The following is a 6,000-nucleotide window of genomic DNA, read 5'->3' as shown; positions in this document are numbered from 1 at the left end:
CTATCCTTCCGTAGGTACTCATGAATATTCGCACACTTCTGCGCGGACGCCTTGGACCCTCGTAGTTTGTCCATTAGACAAATGGAATGATTTAGTGTTCGAATCTTAGGTACTCGTATGAATATACGAGTACCAGTGCGCACCATGCACTTGCGAGTCTATCACAAGTTTTGTCCTTGCTATCCTGACTTCAACCCTGTTGGTCCATGTTTTCGGCGGTTCGAGGTTAACATTCATTGCATTTAATTGTAATGTATTGTATTTAAATATAAAATATCACGCCTCGACAATACATTTGTGAATTTGAGATCAACCCGCCGTGGTGACCCCGAATACCAAGTGGCGGGCCCAAAGTAGTGCTGGCGACTATTGGGGCTTGAAATATGTTGAGTCGATATATCTTTCTCACTCTAGCATGGCAGATCTGCCCTACATGAAACATTTTCTTTTTTTCTGTGTATTTTGCATTAATGGCGGAATTTTGCCACTCGCAATCGACTATCCTTCCGTAGGTACTCATGAATATTCGCACACTTCTGCGCGGACGCCTTGGACCCTCGTAGTTTGTCCATTAGACAAATGGAATGATTTAGTGTTCGAATCTTAGGTACTCGTATGAATATACGAGTACCAGTGCGCACCATGCACTTGCGAGTCTATCACAAGTTTTGTCCTTGCTATCCTGACTTCAACCCTGTTGGTCCATGTTTTCGGCGGTTCGAGGTTAACATTCATTGCATTTAATTGTAATGTATTGTATTTAAATATAAAATATTATCACGCCTCGACACTACATTTGGGTGGCTTCTGCAGACTTATTGGGGTTTGTATATCCCGATCAGTAGTAGGATTGCACTTGCGAGTCTATCACAAGTTTTGTCCTTGCTATTATTTGTGCATATACTCCTCGCATGTTTTTTACGTTTTAAGATTATTATTTTCTTTATTCCTCGCCAACTTCTCCGTCTTGTCGATACAGCATAAGTGGCTCTTGAACCCAGCTCCGATCTCAAGTTCTCTTCCGATCTAGTTCGCAGAACTCTCGTGGCTTTTCCAACTCATTCAACTCAAAATTTGTAGCAGTGTTCGTAGAGTTAAATTAAGTGCAAATATCGGTATCGGCTTCCTTATCGCTTCCTTCATTCCCCTCCAAGCGAAGTACGCTTCTTGGGCGCTCTCAAGAAGGATAGACGATTGCGAGTTATTTATATTTTACACTAGCAATATTACACATTAATTAGCCAACAAGTTTTGGGATACCAAAGGCAAAACTTGTGATAAACTCGCAGGTGAAAATGTAGAAATTTAAAGTGCAAATAATAAAATACCCAGGCGGGAAGGGGGGTCAATGCGCCGCCCCCCTTCGTGATATCCTGGGTATTAACCCTTTGAGTTATTTTTTTATTTTTATTTGGTATTATTAGTGTTAGAATTAGCGTAAGAGGCGGCTTCCTTATCGTCTTCATTCCCCTCCAAGCGAAGAAAGCCTCTTGGGCGCTCTCAAGAAGGATAGACGATTGCGAGTTATTTATATTTTACACTAGCAATATTACACATTAATTAGCCAACAAGTTTTGGGATACCAAAGGCAAAACTTGTGATAAACTCGCAGGTGAAAATGTAGAAATTTAAAGTGCAAATAATAAAATATCCTGGGGGGAAGGGGGGTCAATGCGCCGACCCCCTTCGTGATATCCTGGGTATTAACCCTTTGAGTTATTTTTTTATTTTTATTTGGTATTATTAGTGTTAGAATTAGCGTAAGAGGCGGCTTCCTTATCGTCTTCATTCCCCTCCAAGCGAAGAAAGCCTCTTGGGCGCTCTCAAGAAGGATAGACGATTGCGAGTTATTTATATTTTCCACTAGCCATATTACACATTAATTAGCCAACAAGTTTTGGGATACCAAAGGCAAAACTTGTGATAAACTCGCAGGTGAAAATGTAGAAATTTAAAGTGCAAATAATAAAATACCCAGGCGGGAAGGGGGGTCAATGCGCCGCCCCCCTTTGTGAAATTCTGGGGGTATTATTATAGCTAACAAAATAGTGTAAAATTCAATGAAAGTGCGCAACCCAAGAAAAAAGGAGATGCAGATCCTGGCCGCTGTACTGATCTGATAGATATGGTCATTATTTTCATTTCTCGTATTTTTAAAATTGTGGATGCCACAGATTTTCGTCCTTTGTGGGGGGCGCAAGTGGGCGGGGCGAACAGTAACAGTAACATATTACAGAAGTCTGGATGTTAAGGTTAAGGTTTTTTTTTATTAAAGTAACGCAAATTTCGAAAAATTAAAGTCACCGCAAAAAGAGTTTTTGTTTTTCAATGGTCAACTCTTTTGGCAGCACTCCCCTCCTGCTTTGTCGTTTTCTTGGACTTTTTACCCTCTCTTTTGCCGCCTTCCTTTGCTTTTCTTACCTCCTGTCCATGCAATTGACCAAAAGTCAACGTGTGTGTGTGTGTGTGTGTCTGTCTTTCGAGGCCTGTCTGTGCTTCGTCTCCTTCACATGTGTTTCCCTCTCCCCGTCTGTCCACTGTCCGCTGTCCGTCTTCTTTCCATCTCTGTCCGTCTGCTGGACATCCAACTCGACGAACTTGACGGACAGACCGCCGTCGCCGCCGTCGCTGTCCGTGCGGTTGTTGAGCTCTGCTCGCTCCCTCTCTTCCCCCTCCACCATTCTTTGCTCTGGTCTCTCTCTCTCTCTCTCGTTCTCTGGACACCTGCACTCTTCTGGCACACTGTTGCATGTTCTTGGTTCTCTCTGCCTGCGGTTTCCGTAGCTTTCCTTCGATTACATTGCGTGAGCGGCTGAAATAAGTTGATGGAATGCTAGAAGAAGAAAGAGTATGAGGGGAAATGGGAAAGGAACATGAGGAGGATGAGTATGATGATGTCTAGAAAGAGGATTGTGGAGGAATAGTGGAATGAGAGTGGCCAGAACGCACTTTATCCTCGAGAGATGCCCCCCTGCCCCTCCCGTCAATGTTCCACTTCATTTTCTTATTGTTCTTTTGGCTCTGTTTTGTTGTTGTTTTCGTCATTCTGCTTCTTTGTTTGTCCTACCTGCAGCTGATCCTTTTATTGGGCCTCAGGCCTCAAGATAAACCATTGTCCAGGGATCTGTTGGGATGCTGCCAGGGGCAAGATCGATCATTCCATATCACAGTCGGACACTATATCATCGAAAAGTATTATGGGAACCCTCGTTCTGCAAGGGTTTATCTCTGTAGAACTTCCCATTTTCTGCTGTTAAAGCCTCTGTCTACCCCCTTCCCTTCCCTGCTTTGACTCTTTTTCCTGCAACGACTTCTTAGGCCTCTTCTCCCCCTACCCTTTCTGGCTTAATCTGTTTGTAATTCAAGCCCCCAAGTCCCATTCCCATTCCCCAACCCAAGATCATGTTTTGGTTTTTAATTTCGTCTTCTCCTCCTCCTCCTTCTTTGGGTTGGGTCTTCAACTTCTTTTTTTCTGATCCGAACTTCAAATCCAAACTTCTTTTTCTTCTCTTTCTTCCACTCCCACTTCTTCTTCTTCCTTTTCTGTTTCTTCTTGTTTCTCAGCTTCTGTTGATGTTGGTCTTTTTTTTCTCATTTTGTTTTTGTTTGGGTTCTTTAGGGGGTTTTTTTTGTTGTTGTTCGGGGTTTCAATTGTTCTTTGATTTTCAATCAGATCAAGAGATCAAAAATCAAAGTTTGGAATCGATTTCTGTCCGCTGCGGTAGAGCGGGGGGGGGGGGGGGGGGGGGCAAACATCTATTTTCAACAAGAAATCTATGGAGGGGGTACGGAAATATCTGATGTGTAAAAAAGGTTACGAATTTTACTTGAAATTATTTCTGAAGGCTACCGAAAGTCGACTTTAATCTTCTTATGGGATAAGTTTGATTCCTCTCGCTCCCCTTGCCCCCTCATTCCCTAATTTTTTTCAAGCCTTTTTCCGCTCTTGAGTATCTTATCTTTAACCCTTTTCCATTGTCTTCCTCATGATAGACCTTCCCGAAAAGAGCCTCAGTTCTAGGACTTTCCTATATATGTAAATATAATGAATAATTCTCCAATGATCTTTCTCCCGTTTCTTATGGTAATATAGATCCTTTCTGGTATTCTCTCCGTACTCATCTTTCAACCATTTCTTCTTCACCTTCTCTCGAATCTTCCCATTTTAATGCTCCTTCCCTTCCCTGATTCCCTTCCTTCTTTCTGTTCTCTCCACTAAATTCCTGTTCTCATCCACCCTCTTGTCTTTCCATTTCCGATCAAAATTCTTAGAAATCGGAAGAAAAACTTACACATTTCTACTACCAGAAGAGGGATATCAAGTTGGTTAAGGTAGATTCAGCATATCCCTAAAATTGTCGTCCAAGGAAGGTATCTTTTGCCCCCCACTCCTTGGGGTCATTCCGTATGCGCCTCTCGTGCGTGGACATCCGCCCTGAAGATGGGCTCCCGGTGTCTGCGGCCGTCAGACGCCACCAAATGGGTATTTAATCAAAAATGCAATAAAAAATGGGTAGAAAGAGTATCACTACACAATCTGTTAAAAATTCATACGATTTTCCCTTCTTCTGCATCGAAAAACCAATGACAATAGCAAACAACAAAAAATTGTCATGCAAAAAGCGTTCCCAAAAGAGTTTCACAGCCGCCAGCTTTTGGTCAGCCGAAGAACATGTTTTCTTCAAAGGAAAAAAAACAGGTTATCGGCAGAGAGGGAGGGGGCGGGGACAGTGGGTGGGAGAGATCGAAAGGTGTGCTGCTTGAGAGAGAGAGATCTAAAAGAAACGGCAGCCAAAAGCACACATGAAGAGCGGGAGAGCGAGAAAGAACTCAAGAGACTCCAATGCATACACCTCCCCCCCCCCCTCACGAACCGACGAAAGAAAAAACTGGTTAAAAGTAGATCGTTAAACCGCAATACGAAAACAGCGCATGTGTGCAAGCGAGACACCACACACACAGCCACACACACGCGTACGAAACGAGCTTCGAACTTGACGAAGTCTTTCGAAGCGAACTTGTTGCGTCTCTTGCATCGCCCCTAAGTCGCAAGCGGTTTTTCTCCTTCCACCAAGTATCACTATTTCTATCCCACTCGCTCACTTATTCCCCGTTTTCTTGTTAATACCGCTTCTCCCTCTAACTTCATTGGCGCAGCTGGGACACACTGCTTGTTTTGCTGGCTAACTTGTTGCCGTTGTAACTGGTTTTTCCTCGATGGAAACTTGTTAACAGAACGGGTTCAAGAAACGCTAGAAAAGCGCACGCTGTTGAGGAGTTCGAAAAACGCGCAGAAAACGCGTCAAATCGCTGGAAAAACGCAACATGTTGCTAGTCGCTGGCTCTCTCTCTCAATTTCGAAATGTTAACAGAGAGAGTGCCCAGTGTTAAGGACTGTTAGCTGCTCTCTTGAATGTTATACTTTTTCGAACTGCTGTTCGGGCTTCGGCTCTCTCTCTCTCGGCTAGCCACGCAACATGTTTCCAGCAACCGCCGATTGACTCAAACGAAATATTTACTGCAAAATATTTATCAACATAGCATTTCGTGTATACAAAATATAGGCTATTTTCATTCGTCATATTTATACGCAAGAACTTTTCAACCAATCATTCCAGCATCCAACATGTTGTTTAGCAGCATGCTGCTGCTGCTCATGAACATTGCGCGAAATGAGCACGAGATCGAAATTATGCTATGGAAAGGTGTGGGCAACAGAGAAATGTGGTCCGGCAACATACCAGGTACACTACGCACCTCACCTCACCGTGTTTGATCAACAATCTACTCTGTTTGGCTACAGCTACTGTAAGCAATCACGGTATGTTGACAATTGGGGTGGCTTTTCTCCGACATGCGTTGAATTTTCTGCGCGGTGCTGACTGTTGTCCATACCTTTCTTCTGCCTTGCCGGCAGCACGTTTTCTAGCAACATGAGTCCCACAAAATAGTCTCACATGTAAACAAAACAAAATAAATCGGACTTAAATAAGGATCCAA

This window comes from Drosophila pseudoobscura, chromosome 4 (assembly GCF_009870125.1).
Source record: "Drosophila pseudoobscura strain MV-25-SWS-2005 chromosome 4, UCI_Dpse_MV25, whole genome shotgun sequence".
In the NCBI taxonomy this organism is placed as follows: Eukaryota; Metazoa; Arthropoda; class Insecta; order Diptera; family Drosophilidae; genus Drosophila; species Drosophila pseudoobscura.
Note: the sequence above shows the minus strand (reverse complement) of the source record.